This window comes from Acomys minous (assembly GCF_964271855.1).
Source record: "Acomys minous genome assembly, chromosome: 19".
NCBI classification, from domain to species: Eukaryota; Metazoa; Chordata; class Mammalia; order Rodentia; family Muridae; genus Acomys; species Acomys minous.
The window spans coordinates 7,987,193-8,003,771 of record NC_140499.1 but is presented as its reverse complement, the minus strand read 5'-3'; the positions used below and the strand labels follow the sequence as shown (position 1 = coordinate 8,003,771).

The window sequence follows — 16,579 nt, the reverse complement described above, 5'->3', positions numbered from 1 at the left end:
TCCTTCCTCCTTCCATTGGTAGAATATCTGGGAAGCTTACTACTTCTTCATTGATATCTGTCCTCAAATGTGTCATGAGGCTGTCATTTCTGTGACCCACTTGTAAAATAACAGATAAATACAAACATCACTGATTCTTCTATGAGACTTTAGAAGTAAGGAAGACACCCTCAGGCCACGGAATGGAGGTAACGAAAGCAACCCTGACCTATCATATAATCAACACGGTAGGAAACAGAGCTGGACAGAGACAAACTACACAGATCCAAATGCTATGGAGGATCATACAGAGGGGGAAAAAAAAAAGATAAATAACCCAGTGGCCAGGAGTTAAAGACCTTTAAACATCTCCTGCTAAAGTAACTCTCAACCCAGACCTGGGGTGTTAAGCAGTGGGCCGACATTTGCTATCAGCCTCTGTATGGGGAAACAATTCCAGGCCTGCCCCCCAGAAGAGAAGATCCAGGGTGGCTGAGGGGAACACCCCAGTCAGCTCGAGACTTTACTGAAGCGTTGATGCCACCCTTGCTCCCATCAGCTCTGAGAGCTGTAGCCACAGGGACCACAGACCAGATGAAATCCACACATTTAAATAACACTTCTGGCCTCCTCCTGGACCAATTTGGCTTATGTGCTATGACAAGGAAATACAATAACATTTGCTGCTTCTAGAAAATGGGATATAGTTCAATTGGTAGAGTGCTTGCCTAGAGTTCACAAAGCATTGAGTCTAATCCCCATAAACCAGATATGATGCTATACCGCTGTGATGCTAACACTAAGGATGTAAAGGCAGGAAGGTCAGAAGTTCAAGGTCATTGATACTGATGTAACAAGTTCAAAATCATTCTGAGTCACACAAGAGTATGTAATAATTAATAATACTGATGATGGCCAAAGTAGCCTGATGATCACGTGTAGCCTTTCCTACTCACTAAACACATGATGGTGTTGTTTACCAAAGACTCAGAGATGCCTTGAGTCCTTGATCCTAGGAAGAAACCGTCGTATTAAAAGTCACTAACATATTAACAGAGGCTAATGTAGCTTAGTGGTAGAAATCTTGCCATCTTGAATTTCATCCCAACATACACACACACACACACAGATACACATGCGCACACGCACACACAGAGATACACGCACGCACACACACACACACACACACACACACACACACGCATGCACACATGCACACATACACATACACAGAGAGAGAGAGAGAGGGGGAACAGAATTCAAATAAAGTTGTTCAAAAGCAATAAGATCTGGATAATAGCCCAAAGCATAAATAAGATAAATATGATTCATTTATACCATATAAATAATTGAATAAATAAGTAAACGAGTTCAAGAGACAACTCTTGTATGTACAAAAATTCTAAACTCCAGTAGCTACTCTGCTCGCCCTACTAAGAACTGTCTAGTAACTCCCGGCCTGGAAGGTGACTGCTTTCACACGCTCTGCAGAGTTGGCAGCACAGAGGAAGCAGCTTCGCAACAGAGATGGCTACAGACACTTCTCCAGACAGGCCACCAAGGCCATGCCACTCACCGCAGTCTCATCATGTGTGTCTTGCCATGAAGCCACCGGAATGACATTTCACTGCTGTGGCTTCCTCCTCCAAACCCATAACCCAACAAGTCTGTTCACAAGAAGTCATCACGAAACCCAAATGATGGGCCCTTTAGCAGAATGCCTAGCCTTGCCCTCTTCAAAGCTGCCAAGGTCCTCAGAAACAAAGGAAGCCAGAGGCAGGAGAGCCAGTACAAGGGCAGAATGTGACAGGCTATCCTGGAGAGGACACAGGCACAGGAAAAGCCAACTAGGAATAAAGAAGAAATTCTGAAGAAAGCACAGGCTATAGTTAGTAATGAGATACAAATGCACTGCACACCAAAGTACAAGGTTAGTAACAGACAATGTGTGGCCCAGTACAATTCACCACACCCATGTAATCCAGAGAAGCCAAAAGGGTGACACCCCTTGGTGTCCTTTTGGGGACATTCTCTACTAACTCCGTTAACTTACATTTGTTTTTTAATCTAAAATCTAAACATCTAAAGCAAACACAATGTTTAATGTCTATAAAATTGTGCTTTAAAAATACTATACGCATTATTCTTGTGCACATGAGGTCCTATTCCACTGTAGGCCTAGAATGGACAATGATCCCACTCATGAGGAGAGCCACAGGAATCTTTTTAAATTTATTATAATTTATCTCCTTGCTTGTATCTTCCGGTTTCCACCCCCCCCCCTCCTTCTTCTACCCTATTCCCCTTACTAGACCTGTGACAGAAGGGGACCTCCTCGCCCACCATATGATCTCAGCCTATCAGGTCTCATCTGGATAGCCTGCTTCCCCTTTGGCTGTGTGAGCACTGGGCATCCCCACCAAGGGGAAGTGATCAAACCGGTAGCACCAGAGTTCACATCAGAGTCAGTCCCTGCTCTCCACACAACCATGGAGAATGAGCTGTCCATTGGCTAGACCTGAACAGGGCATCGAGGTTCACTGCATACATTGTCCTTGGTTAGTACAGTAATTTGTGCAGCCTCCCCTTGGGCTCAGATCCACTGGTTTTCATGGTCTCCTTGTGGGGCTCCTGAACCCTCTGGGTCCTTCCATCCCCCCAATCTTCCATATCACTCTCACTTGGAGTCCAGCATCTGTTCTGATCCCCCCACTTAGTAGTGTGTTTTTCTAAGTCTGGGTTACCTTACTGAGGATGATCTTCCCTAGTTCCATCCATTTGCCTGCAAATGTCAAGATTTCCTTGCTTTTAATAGCTGAGTAGTACTCCAATGTGTAACGGTACCACAGTTTCTTTATCCATTCTTTGGTTGAGGGACATCTGGGTTGTTTCCAGATTCTGGCTATTACAAATAGAGCTGTTATGAACATAGTTGAGCAAATGTGCTTGTTGTATAGTGGAGCATCTTTTGGGTTATATGCCCAAGAGTGGTATAGCTGGGTCTTGAGGTAAAGCTATTCCCAGTTTTCTGAGAAAGCACCAGATTGATTTCCAAAGTGGTTGTACAAGTTTGCACTCCCACCAGCAATGAAGGAGTGTTCCTCTTTCTCCACATCCTCGCCAGCATGTGCTGTCACTTGAGTTTTTGATCTTAGCCATTCTGATGGGTGTAAGATGGAATCTCAGAGTCATTTTGATTTGCATTTCCCTGATAACTAAGGACATTGAGCATTTCCTTAGGTGTTTCTCAGCTGTTCAATGTACCTCTGTTGATAATTCTCTGATAATTCTGTTTGTTCTGTACCCCATTTTTTAATTGGGTTATTTGGTTTGGTGGTGGTTAATTGAGTTCTTTATATATTTTGGATATTAGCCCTTTGTCAGATGAAGGGTTGGTAAAGATCTCCCAATCCATAGGCTGTCATTTTGCTCTGTTGAGAGTGCCCTTTGCCTTACAGAAGCTTTCATTTTTCTGAGGTCCCATTTATTAATAGTTGATCTTAGAGCCTGAGTTGTTGGTGTTCTGTTCAGGAAGTTGTCTCCCAATGAGTTCAAGGCTCTTCCCCACTTTTTTTCCTAACAGATTTATTGTGTCTGGTTTTATGTTGAGGTATTTAATCCCCTTGGACTTTTGTTTTGTACAGGGTGATAAATATGGGTCTATTTTCATTTTTCTACACATAGAGATACAGTTAGACCAGACCATTTGTTAAAGATGTTATCTTTTTTCAATTATATGGATTTGGCTTCTTTATCAAAAACAGTGTCCATAGGTGTGTAGGTTTATTTCTGAGTCTTCAACTCAATTCCATTGATCAACCAGCCTATTCCTATGCCAATACCATGCCATTTTTATTACTGTTGCTCTATAGTACAGCTTGAGATCTTTTATTGACAGCATTGTTTTTGCTATTCTGTGTTTTTTGTTTTTCCATTTGAACTTGAGAATTGATCTTTCAAGGTCTGTAAAGAATTGTGTAGGGATTTTGATAAGGATTGCACTGAATCTGTAGGTAGCTTGCTTTTCATAAGGTAACCATTTTTACTATGTTGATCCTCCTAATCCCACAAGATGGGAGATCTTTCTATCTTCAATGTCTTAATTCAGAGACTTGAAGTTTTTTTCATAGAGGTCTTTCACTTGTTTGGTTAGAGTTAGACCAGGATACCTTATATTATTTGTGGCTATTGTGAAGGGTGTAGTTTCCCTAATTTCTATCTCAGCCCATTTATCATTTGTATACAGAAGGGCTACTGATTATTTTTTAATCTTATATGTGGCCACCTTGATGAAGGTGTTTATCAGCTGTAGGACTTCTCTGGTGGAATTTTGGGGGTCACTTATATACACTATCATATCATCTCATAATAGTGATACTTTGACATCCTCATTTCCTATGTGGATTCACTTGATCTCCTTATTTTATTTGGTTTTTCAAGACAGGGTCTCTCTGTGTAGCCTTGGCTGTCGTCAAACTCACAGCGATCTGCCTGCCTCTGCCTTCTGAGTGCTGGGATTAAAGGCATGCGCCACCATTTAATAACAGGCAGGCAGGCTCATCTAACAAGTAGCTAATCGTCACCTGCTAAGTAGCAGGCACATAAGTCACTTTATCTCCTTTTGTTGTCTAATTTCTCTAGCCAGAACTTCAAGTGCTATATTGAAGAGATATGGAAAGAGTAGCCACCAGAATGTAATCACCTCCCAAAGAGGCCAGTTCATATCACCACAGCTTTGAGGGTAGGGGATTTTAACACATCAGTTTTAGGGAAAAGTAAATGCCGACACCATAATATTGTTTGAAAATCAGTATCAAGGAAAGCTGAACCCTCCTATCAGATCAAAATAGCAGCCCACTTCAGGTGATCTGCCGAAACTCATCCATGTCATTCAGGGCTGGCTCAAATGTGTGCAAGCAGCTGTGTCTGTCCTCCTAACGTCACAGCACTGCCATGTGTCATCACCTACCAACTCTACTACTGAGAACTGCACCAAAAGGATAGAAAAATCTTTCCTGTCTCAGCTACTTTTACATATTTGTGTTGGGCCAAATGCATAGCTATTCTCAGCCACATGCAGCGTAAGGGCCAGAGGTTAGCCATACCCTCAAGGCCTAGACTGTCAGCACTGTGCTCCTGGAATCACACTGTAGACTCAATAGCACCTAGGGAACACCCTTGGCTTGGTAGAATCCCCAGCGCCAATGTGAGTGGGGACCCCTATGAACACAGGATGAAGGTTTTAACCTTGCTAACAGATCTGCAGAAATGACCTCAATGCTAGTCGACCCTATCCAATTTCTTTCATTGAAGTGAGTCAGGACCCACACTACCAACACATATTTCTGGCCTCCTGGTAGTTTGTAAGGTGAGAGATGGCCTCCTGGTCCAAAGCATCCCAACCAAAAGCTAATGTTAGAATACAAAAAAAAAGGGAAAAGATCCCCCAAAGCTATTACGTTTACCATCCCCTGCCTCCGGTTTGCTTGACCCATCCAGTCACAGATGACTCACCCACAGGACAAATATATACAACTGAATCAGGTCCTTATGAGTCTTCTGAAAATGAAAGATGGCATTCGCAGAGAGAGTCCCAGGTTTTCTTTCCTGTCTATTGACAGCAGTACTTGTTCCAAATTGCCGTGGTACCTCAGCGCTGAGCATCTGGGAGGGCAGAGGAGAAAGATGAGAGAAACAATTGAGTGGCTTGGGACCCCAGGATTGAGACCAAGGTTAGTTCCTTTTTTTTTTTTTTTTTTTTTTTTTTTTTTTTTTTTTTTGAGACAGGGTTTCTCTGTGTAGCCTTGGCTGCATCCTGGAGTCGCTTTGTAGACCAGGCTGGCCTCGAACTCACAGCGATCCACCTGCCTCTGCCTCCCGGAGTGCTGGGATTAAAGGCGCCCGCCACCATTTAATAACGGGCAGGCAGGCTGGTCTTACAAGTAGCTAATCACCACCTGCTAAGTAGCAGGCACACCTGTGCTCTCTTGGGGGTCAAGTTCTTGTGCAGACATGGCTGGCATTGGAACAACCCAAGGCAAAGGCTAAAATCAGGAGAAGCAATGGACAGATCAATGTGGTTAAGACAGGCGACAGCTTTCAATGTCCAAGGACACATATAGACAACTGGAGGCGAGATGCCCCAGTCAGAAAGAAAAGAAAGAACAGCAGCGAACAAGCTGAAAAGAACCAAAGAAGGGCAAGGCGTGGCATTGAGTAACCCAAAATAACAGCCTCTAGTAACAGTTTCTCCTGACCAGAATTTGTATCTAAGCACAAAACCAAGGCTATCAAGCTAGGTTACCAGGGCCCAGCATCTGAGGTAGCTGACGCTAAGTGAGACACGAGGGTGCAGGGGCCTTCTTAGGAAGAACGGTCGGGAGGGGCCATGCGGGCACTGAGGGATGGCCAAAGTCTGAAGAAAACTGACAAAGTACTCCTTTGAGTCCCATATCCGCCCCACCCCCTGCCCCCACACCAAATCTCAATCTCGTAAGTGCGCCATGGTACCTTAAGGAGGCTCTGCATTCAGGCGAGTTCCTCCCTGGTTTCTTTGGCAAGACTTAGAAATGCTGCGATGGGGAATAGCTCTTCCCGAGAAGGGGACGGGTCAGAAGTAGGACCGAGGAGTAAGCTGCAGGCAGAGAAGGGAGGCCTCGCTGCAGTGCTTGCAGTTTCCACGATGGCCGTAGTTTCCACCATAGCTAGTCTCAAGCTACCCACATGACCACAGCTTGGGAAGATACATGTAGTACTTTACCGCATTTCTACTGCACAAAAACAACGTGTAATTTCATACGATAGAAGCAATGAAGATAATAACCAATGAAAGGTGAGTTTTCAGAAACAACAGCCTTAGCTGTCAATACAATTTATTTAATGTAAATTTAGAAAATTTTATATCAGAATTTTTTTTTATGTTTGTGATGTTTGCCGGCATATATATCCATGCACCGTGGGCAGAGGCCGGAAGAAGGGACTGGATCCTCTGGAAATGGAGTTACAGGGCAGGTGTTCGCTGTCACATGCTGCTGGTGCTTAGAAGAGCAGCCAGTGTTCTAAATCTCAGCACCGTCTCATCAGCCTCGGAAATCTGGATTTTTTTTTTTAAGTAATAGCATGCTTTCACAATTAGCTCACTAAATTCCTGAGAATGTAAAATACAGGTCTCAGAACAAGCCAATTCTATCAGTTACAAAAATGTTGTTATAAATTGGGCTGTAGTGGCAATGTAAGTGCAACCTCAGGACCTGGGAGGAGGAGGCAGGAGACTCACGAGTTTCAAGGCATTCTCAGCTCTGTAGTGAGTTCAAGGCCCATGTGGGTTGCATGAGACCCCATGTCAAAAATTAAAAATCATGACTATAGAATACTATAATACATATGTCCTATACATTTTTATTTCCTTCGGATTATTTCCATTTATATTTCTTAAATCAAAATACTTGTCTATATTAAACATATCGCCAAGTTACTTTGTGAAATAATCATATGGATTTTATTCTGGCACAAATTACTAAAGCGGTTTCTGTTTTCATTTTGACTTACTGACTTAAAGAAGAAATTACATTTAAAAGTCACCTTAGATGTGAGTAAATCATATTTGTTCTTTCAAAAATATTGAAAACCAAAAGGCAGTGGGCTCCTTGTCTTTTCTGGACTGTAACAAGGGGAAGGTCATATATTTGCATCTGCCCTGGATTCTGAGGTCCAGAGGATGGCAGGAGTGGGGGTGGGGGACAGGAGCAAAGGAGGCATTGTAATGAGCACAGTGAAAAATGCCGCCGTTTAGACATGTAAACATAGCTTAGTCAGGATCCCCATTACACCAGAGGCGCAACTGATGACCAGAGCCCAGTGACATCATTCACTCAAGATAACCAATGTCTTAGTTAGGGTTTCTATTGCTGCCACAAAACACCATGACCAAAAGCAAGCTGAGGAAGAACTGGTTTATGTGGCTTGCACTTCCATTATCAGAGGAACTCTAGGAGGGATGGAGCCTGGAGGAGGAGTGATACAGAGGCCAGGGAGGGCTGCCACTCACTGGCTTGCTTCCCATGGCTTGCTCAGCATGCTTTCTTACAGCACCCAGGCCCACCAGTCCAGGGATGGCACCACCCACGGTGAGCTGGGCTCTCCCACATTGGCACTAATTGAGAAAATGCTTTATAGCTGGGTCTCAGGAAGGTATTTTTCTTAGCTGAGGCTCCTTTCTCTATGATGACTCTACTTGTATCAAGTTGACACACAAAACCAGCCAGTACAAGCAGATACAGCCCTAGAGCCCCATGATGCCCACTGGACCCTTGAATCAGAGACCTCTGTTAGAGACTGGACCTGACTTTCAGTGAAGACGATCGCCCAGGTGAGCAGCCCTGGAGAGACAGGCTTCAGACTGTAGTTAGGAATTTAAAGTGTGAACATTGTGTGATGCCCCTCAGCAGGATAAAATCTAACTTTTGTTATTACCAACTACATGCATCTACCTTCTTGCTTGGACAGGAGCCCTGCACTGGGAGTTTGTTTCTTAGGGTGCTTGCCTTCCATACAGGAAGCCCAGGGCTCAATCCCCAGCACTGCCTCCCTCCCCTGCCCCAAAAAACAGAACAAAACAGTTACCATTGTGTTGTTTCATGCATCAGATTTCATAGAAGAGCTCACTTGGGAAAAGCACTCTTAGGTGATGCAAAGAAACAATTATTGTAGTTTCTCAAAACCAAGACTAGCCTGGGTTCTGGTTTTTTAACTACAACCCTCCCGTATGCTTCTTCTTGCTCTTCTAAACCCATGGCCTCTTTTTTCACTAATTGTTATGGCATGTAAATATGTATATACATACGTAGTACGTACGTACGTACGTACACACACACACACACACACACACACACACACACACACACATGCTCAATTAGTGTGATGTTTCTTCTGTATTCTCAGGGATGATCATTGGCACTCCCAGCTTTCCTCAGTTGCCTGAAGGTCTTTGTGTAGGATTGAGGCCTCACATGAGCTTTCCCTCACCTACTTTGGCCTATCTACAGGTGCTCAGTTCAGGCTTAGGTAGTGATATCACTGAAACTTTTATGGGTGAAGCATCTGTCCTTACTAGGAGACATAGTCTCATAGAAAATTCCCTGGCCTTACTATCTTTCTGCCCTCTCTTCTACAATGGCCCCTGAGTCTTAGATGCAGGAATGTTTTGTAGACCTATCTGTTGGGACTGGGTTGCACAACTCTGCATTTTGATTGGCTGTGGGGTGTGTGTGTGTGTGTGTGTGTGTGTGTGTGTGTGTGTGTGTGTGTGTGTGTGTTGCAAAGAGAAATTGCCCTGATGAGATATCATGACTACATTCATCTGTGGGTAAGTTTATAGATTGTTGTTGGGGAATCTGATGGCTGAGTAAATTAGCAATTTGTAGGCTCTCCTCCACTAGCCATGACTTCACCAGCACTGAGTGGTTAGCAAGTTGCCAGTAGCAGGCATGGTTTCCTGCTTGTTGGTTAGGTCTTAAGTCCAATGAGAGACCTGTTCTTATGGCGTAGGTCCCTGACAGTCAACACTTCCATCCATCGTCTGTGTGTGTTCTCCATAGGCCTCTAAAGCTGATATCTCCAGCACAGAGCTTGCCTAACTAAAGTGCAGGAAGGCCTGAGCACCATCCGCAGCACTGGCCATCCTCCTGAGCACCATCCACAGCACTGGCCATCCTCCTGAGCACCATCCGCAGCACTGGCCATCCTCCTGAGCACCATCCACAGCACTGGCCATCCCCCTGAGCACCATCCGCAGCACTGGCCATCCTCCTGAGCACCATCCGCAGCACTGGCCATCCTCCTGAGCATCATCCATGGCACTGGCCATCCTCTAGTATACAGAGTTGAAGCTAGAGGACCTGAGTTGAAATCCCTAGTACCCATATTTAAAGCACCAGGCATGGGGGCTGGAAAGAGGAATCAGAGGTTAAGAACACCAACTGCCCAATCATGAAGACTGGAGTTCAGATACCATACAACAAGCCAGGCATCCTGCACATTCCTGAAACGTCAATGGAGGGGGTTGGGTGTGAGCCACTGGGGTTTCCCCAGAGCTGATTAGCTGCCAGCCTAGTTAGAAAAATACAAGTTCCAGCCGGGTGTGGTGGCGCACACCTTTAATCCCTTGAGAGTGGATCATTGTGAGTTTGAGGTCAGCCTGGTCTACAAAGCAAGTCTAGGACAGCCAAGGCTACACAGAGAAACCTTGTCTCATAAAACCAAAAACAAAAGAAAAGAAAAGAAAAGAAAAGAAAAGAAAAGAAAAAGAAAATACAAGTTCCAGTGTCGGGGAGAGACCCTGCTTGAAAGTAACAGGGAGAGAGTGATTGAGGAGGACATCGCCACCCTTATCTAGCCTTCACTCCCCCTCACAGGTGCACTCACACCCCCACATACACACCTAGGCAAAACTTCACATATACAAACATACATAGAACACATGTTAATTAATAAATCTTTAAAGAAAAAAAGCCAGACATGGTCACTCTCACCTGTAAAACCAGTACTGAGGGACAAAGCCAGGCAGATCTTGGAAGCTCAAGGCCAACCAGGCTAACCAAAATGGTGAGCTTCAGGCTCAGTGACAGACTATATCTCAAAAAAGTAAAGTCCAGTGTACACATATACACCACACACAAAGAATGCATTTTAAAATATTTAAAGGGAATAAAATTTTAATATTGCCAGGGGGATTTTCCTCATGTTTAAGATGAAGCTAAAGAATGTGAAGGAAGTTTCTTTCAACTTAGCATGAGCTAGCTCACTCTCATATCAACAAAACGCCTGACTTTTTGATTTCAAAACATTTTTTAAAAATACATGTCCATATGTACAAACACTGGAAATAAATTATGTCCATTCAATTAAATGTTATGATATTTTTATGGATTAATGGCAATGAAGTGGGGTTGGTAGCACACATGTAACCCCGACACTCTAGAGGCAGATGTACCAGGATAGTCACATATTTGAGGGCAGCCTGGGCCACATAGAACATAGTGAGAGTCTGTCTCAAAAAAGACACACACACAAACACACACACACACACAACTTACCAGATTGATGTCAACACACATACTCTAAAGTTGCAATTACCAAAAGCACATGGTTTCCTGTCTTCAGTGCAGCCAGCCCTGCCTCCAGAACACTGCCCAGACACTGTTGCTACACTCCTTGAAAATTTTGTAAGATGCGCTGCTATTTTATCTTCACTATACAGGTAGGGAAACTGAGGCATCTGTGAACTGAGTTTGGGAAAAGAGCCCTCACTACCTACCTCCATGCCCACCAGATATTAGAGGCCTGTAGTACCTGAAGAATAAACCCCTTCCTGCCCAAGTTGTTTTTGGTAGGCTGTTTATCATAGCAACAGAAAACAAACTATCATAATGAGCAACACTTTAAACATTGCGATGGCCTGAAGAAAGCCAACACCTTTGATTTTCGTCAAGCCTGGCTTTTCCTAGGAGTGTCCAAGCTTTTCACTGAGACCTGCCTCCACCCAGTGCGCCCTGGGCTCCTCTTCCCTTTTCCCTATGCTGCTCCTCCGTCTCGCTTTCCTAAAGGTGCTGTCTGCACATGCCTTACAATCACTGTCTAATAGAAACAATTTGTTTTCAACATACAGTTTGCAAGGTTTTGTTTTGTTTTGTTTTTGTGTGTGGTTTTTTTTTTTTTGCCCCAGAACTAACTCTCCTCACCTCTAAAGAACTAAGGCGGCTATTTTTATTCCCTGCTGCTCTTGGCTGATTTTCCTCTGTGCGTCAGAGGCTTTCAGAACATTTCCAACTCCAGATCCCAAATGCTTAAAAATGATTAAGTACAAAATAAAATGTTCCCCTCAACCAGAGGCGAGCCTTGGGTCATGCAGTGAGATGTTCCCCTCGCCTAGAGGCAAGGCCAGTGTCACCATCTGGTGATGGAGATTGGAAATCCGGGTGAGACCTCTATGGCCTAGAATCAGTGCAAGACTTCACTCTGGCCTCTTGATATAACTGGGACCCTTATTTAGCAAATTGGCCCAGTGTAGTCATAGCATTTATTAAAATATGGGAATGTGGTGGTTGGGGTGTAACCCAGTTGGCAGAATGCCTTCCTAGCGTGCTTGAAGCCAAAAGTTCAGTTCTCAACAACTCCATCGAGCTATGACATAATAACAAAGGCTCGCAATTCTACCACTTGGGAGGTGGGGACAGGAGGATCCAAAGTCATCCTGGGCTACATAGTTACATAGCAAGTTCAAGGCCAACCTGGCCTACATGAGATCCAGGCTCAAAAAATACTGGCGGGTCTGTGTTTGTGTGTGTGTGTGTGTGTGTGTGTGTGTGTGTGTGTGTGTGTGTGTGTGTATAGATAGATGATAGATAGATAGATAGATAGATAGATAGATAGATAGATAGATAGATAACATTAGGTAATTACTCCTTGAAGCCTAGAGTTAGAGGATCCTGACTCAGCCGTAGACACAACCTCCCACAGCCGAATGACCCCAATCCACTTTGCCTCCCTCTTCAAAACATTGAAGGAGTTGAACTGATTGTGTATGCTTCATGATGGTTGCCATTTTGACATTTTATCTATGCCTAAGAACAAGGAAAAAATGAGAAGAAAAACCTAGAAAGGTGGCTTGCTAGGGAGATAGAATCCAAGACTAATTTCTTAGAGAGACAGCAATACAAAGGCTCTGGGTCAGGCTGCCTGGGCTGGAAGCCCAGCTCTGCCTCATGCTAAACTGTGACCTCAGGTGCCTCCAACAGCCTCATCTATATAAACGAGGTTTTTCACATCTGCAGACTGCTTTGTATGGTGTTCAAACCCAAGTATTGATTAAATAAACAGTGTATCTTATTTTGTCATAATGCTTATTCAATAAATCTAGAATTTGATACGATTTCACAACAGAAAAGACTTTGATTCTATGCAGCGGTTACATAGCATACACTGTTGTTCAATAACATGCCACTAAAACATCTGGGATCCAGATTTTACACTGTACTGTGAGCTCAGGGGAAACACGGCATCAGAACGCATTCCCATCGAACTGTATGATGCAATCTGTGTGAATCCCTTTCTAATCAGAAATGTCCCAGGCAGGCTCCGAGTCTCATCTGAACCCTGAAACATCTGTTAGCCACACCCTAGCAAATACATCTTATTTGTGCTGGTGGGGCTTAAAGGACTGTAACCATAAAACCTGGCCTCCCACTGCACCGCCTTTCCCTTGCACACAAGGACTCAGGACAGGTTTAAAGGCCCATATGTCATGTGCTGGGTCCACTTATCTTTAGCATATGGCTTTAGGGGACAGGAAATTGTTAAACCCAGCAACTTGCTGCATCAGAAAGGTCTTTGGGTACTAAAAAACATCTCATTACCTGGTGTGGACTTGGTACTACCGTACTGCTAAAGGGGACAAAATTATTGAGATCTATTTGTTGTTGTTACGTATCCAGAGGAAGAAATACTAAGAATGGCTCTCTTCCTGTTGCTACCGGTAGCGGGCTAAACTCATAAGGTGCTTCCACCACAAACCCACACTAACTTACCAACTGACCCTCAAATAGGCTCCTCAACCCATGGAGGTAAGATTTACTAATCGCCATCTAGCTGGCTCTGCCTTTTATCTTTCCTCTTTAGGGGACATTTCCTGCTAACAGGGGAGCTTGGGTAGAAGGGAGCGCACCTAAGGTGGACACACAAAGCCAGGCATGGCGATGCATGCCTGTGAGCCCAGTCCTCAGGGTGGAGGGAGCTGGGATGATCCCTTCTGCACCCTAGCAAGCTCGAGAGGCCAGCCTGAGCTCCTGAGCTAGGGGTGATGGTGCAGGCCTCTAATTCCAGTGTTTGGTCGGTAGAGACTGGGGCAGAAAGATGAGTAATTCAGTCACCGTCACCTACACAGTGAGTCCCAGGGCCATACAAGAGACCCCATCTCAAATTAAAGAAAAAAAAAAAAAAAAGAAATTAAGAGCATTTCTTTAAAGCAAAAAAAAAAAAAAAAAAAAAAAAAAAAGACCAACCTTACTCAGTGAGAGCACTGAAGCTCGCAGTGCAATCTTTATTATTAGTGTTACTAAACCCATAAGGAAACTGAGAAGTAGTTTGGGAAGGGGGGAGGAGGGAGATGCTATCACAGTGACAGAATGGTATTGAGTACAGCATACATTTTTAAGTTGTCAAGATGGCAAAACCTTGTGTGTATTTTGACAAAATCAAATAAAAAATTAAAAAATAAAAACCTTTAGAAGTGAGACTGAAATGACTGACGGTCAGCTGTTAAGAGTACATACTGCCCTTCCACAGGACCTAAGTTCAATTCATAGGACCCAGTCTGGGTAAGGGCCTTTTCTGGCCTCCTTAGGCACCCACACTCATGCATACACACACACACACACACACACACACACACACACACACACACACACCATACTCACATAAAACTAAAAGTAAACTAAATCTTTAAAATATGTTGAAATTAAAGGTTGATGAATTTTGTCACTGTAGTGTTTTTTTTTTATCACACAGGGTTGCATAAGACCATTTATAATAAATACTAAGACCACACATAAATATATACTAAGGAAAGTTCTGAAGAGCAGGATCACCATTAAGTATATAGTGCTCATCAAATTATCAGTAAATCAATAATCCTAAGTGGGCCTGTAGAGAACTGACCACCAGCGTATAAACAATGTGGCGCCAGAAACAAACGAGCCAGGACACCACCACCTCAAAACCTTCACCACTCAAGCTTTTTACTTGGAAAGCTAATTGCACTGGCTCATAAAAATTCAGATACGAACTTACATAACAACAATAAAAGGTCCCCACACATCGTTTAAAGCTGTTTACAAATGCAAGCTAAACAGCTGAGTATAAACTCACTTGTGGGTCACAAAGTATTTACGATGGAAAAGAAATTCTTGCATAAATAGGCGGTACAGAATAGTTCAAACCAGATTCCTTGCACTCTTTAGGCTTCCTTGACAGCGCCACTAACACAGCCCTCTGAAATTCCTCGGTACCTAGCCAGTCTCCACAGGCGTTAGGAAAGTCATAAGGAGTTGGGTAAGTTGAAATTGGTGGGCCTGGCTGATCAACAGATCTCCTTCATCGCATGGAAAGACCGAGCAATGGTCAAATGCAGAGAGCTCCCTGTGGTGTGGGAAAGACTGAAAGCTTTGTCACACTGTGGTCCTTAATATTATACCTGTATTTTGAGCCTCCAGAAGGAAGAAGGCAGAGATCTGAGATGGGGGCGGGTGGGGAAAACACAGGCGTTGCAGGCAGCCCTAGGGTAATGGCAATAGGGGAAATGGCAAAATCTTAAGAAGTCCTGACCTGTACTTGAGAGGTGGAGGCAGAAGGGACATCCTCTGCTACATGGCCTTTGAGTGCAGCCTGGGCTACAGAAGACTGTTTCAAACAAACAGTCCCAATGGCTTCAAGAACCTCGCTCCTTGACCCGAGAACTCAGTGCCAAACTGAGCTAAAATAACAACTCCCTAACACAGGCCCTGCTCTTAGTGGCTACCCTTGTCCCTCCTCCAACTCTTTGACTCCAAGGCAGCAGCTGTGTGGCTAAGTGCCCGGGACTGAGCTTCAGCTGGACTCTAAGCCACTGGAATGCAGCACTTCCTGGTTGGTCAGGGATGTTGGTGTCATCCCCATCCCGCTCAGCCACAGTGCTAACGAGCTCCCGGAGCGTGAGAGGATCTCGTGGGAGCAGACAGATCCACTGCACCCAAGACCGGAGGAGATGGGGTGGGGTGCATCCTTCAGAGGACGCCCGACATCTCCAGGGACTTGAGGCTAGAGTGGGGCTAGGGCAACAGCAGTTGACCCGGCTCTGCGCTCAGCTGAGGCCACAGCGTGCGCCTCTCTTGCCAGCGCAGACACAGCAGGAATTAAGACTATGGGTGGGACTCCAAAGTCCCCAAGGGAACTCCAGGACCGCGGCTGCTGAGATCCGCTCCGAGAGGGGCAAGAGAGTCGGGACGAAGCACGAGGACCACGGACGCCCCGTCAGCCCGGGCCGCGCGGCTCCTACCTGCGGGCCTGGGGCTCTGGAACACACGCAGCGGTGGCGGCGGCGGCGGCGGCGGCAGCGGCTTCGGGGTCCCGCGCAGCTGGCGCAGCTGGGGCCGCGGGAGGAGGGCGGGCGCTCGCACTAGCCGCCCGGAACTCACCAGGCCGGCTGCAGGGTGGGGCGGGGCGGCGCCGGCCAGCCGCGGTGACAGAGAGCCGCAGCCGCCGCCGGCCTTCCTTCATGCCTGGGTTCTTAAACTTACTTCTCTCCAAGTTTCCCAACTCAGCCGCAGTTATCCGCGCTGCGCACGCTAGCGTTGTTCTTAGCAAATTCGCTTGCCTACTCTCTTGAGTCCAGCCCTTGTCTATGACATCGAGTCGCCCAGACTGGCCCGCATGTTACAAGCCAACAGCTAAATCAACTAGGCAAATATTCCTGGCCTGAAATGACATGCTTAAAACTACGGGCTTTGTTGGAGGTCACCTGTGGGATTCTTGCAAATCCCTAGGGTGGGTGTTATTGCCTGTTTACAAG

The 16,579-nt window shown here is 45.1% G+C and overlaps 1 protein-coding gene across 1 annotated transcript in view; it reads right to left on the bottom strand.

The window, feature by feature from the left end:
* PLD1 (phospholipase D1) overlaps positions 1 to 16,185 on the bottom strand; it is a 209,369-nt gene extending 193,184 nt beyond the window's left edge. The window contains exons 1-2 of the mRNA XM_084768482.1: positions 16,067 to 16,185; positions 5,494 to 5,643 (exon numbers count right to left, since the gene is read on the bottom strand). The gene's annotated coding sequence lies outside the window, so the exon portion shown is untranslated. The remainder of the gene's footprint in view (positions 1 to 5,493; positions 5,644 to 16,066) is intronic.
* Between the last annotated feature and the right edge of the window lie 394 nt (positions 16,186 to 16,579).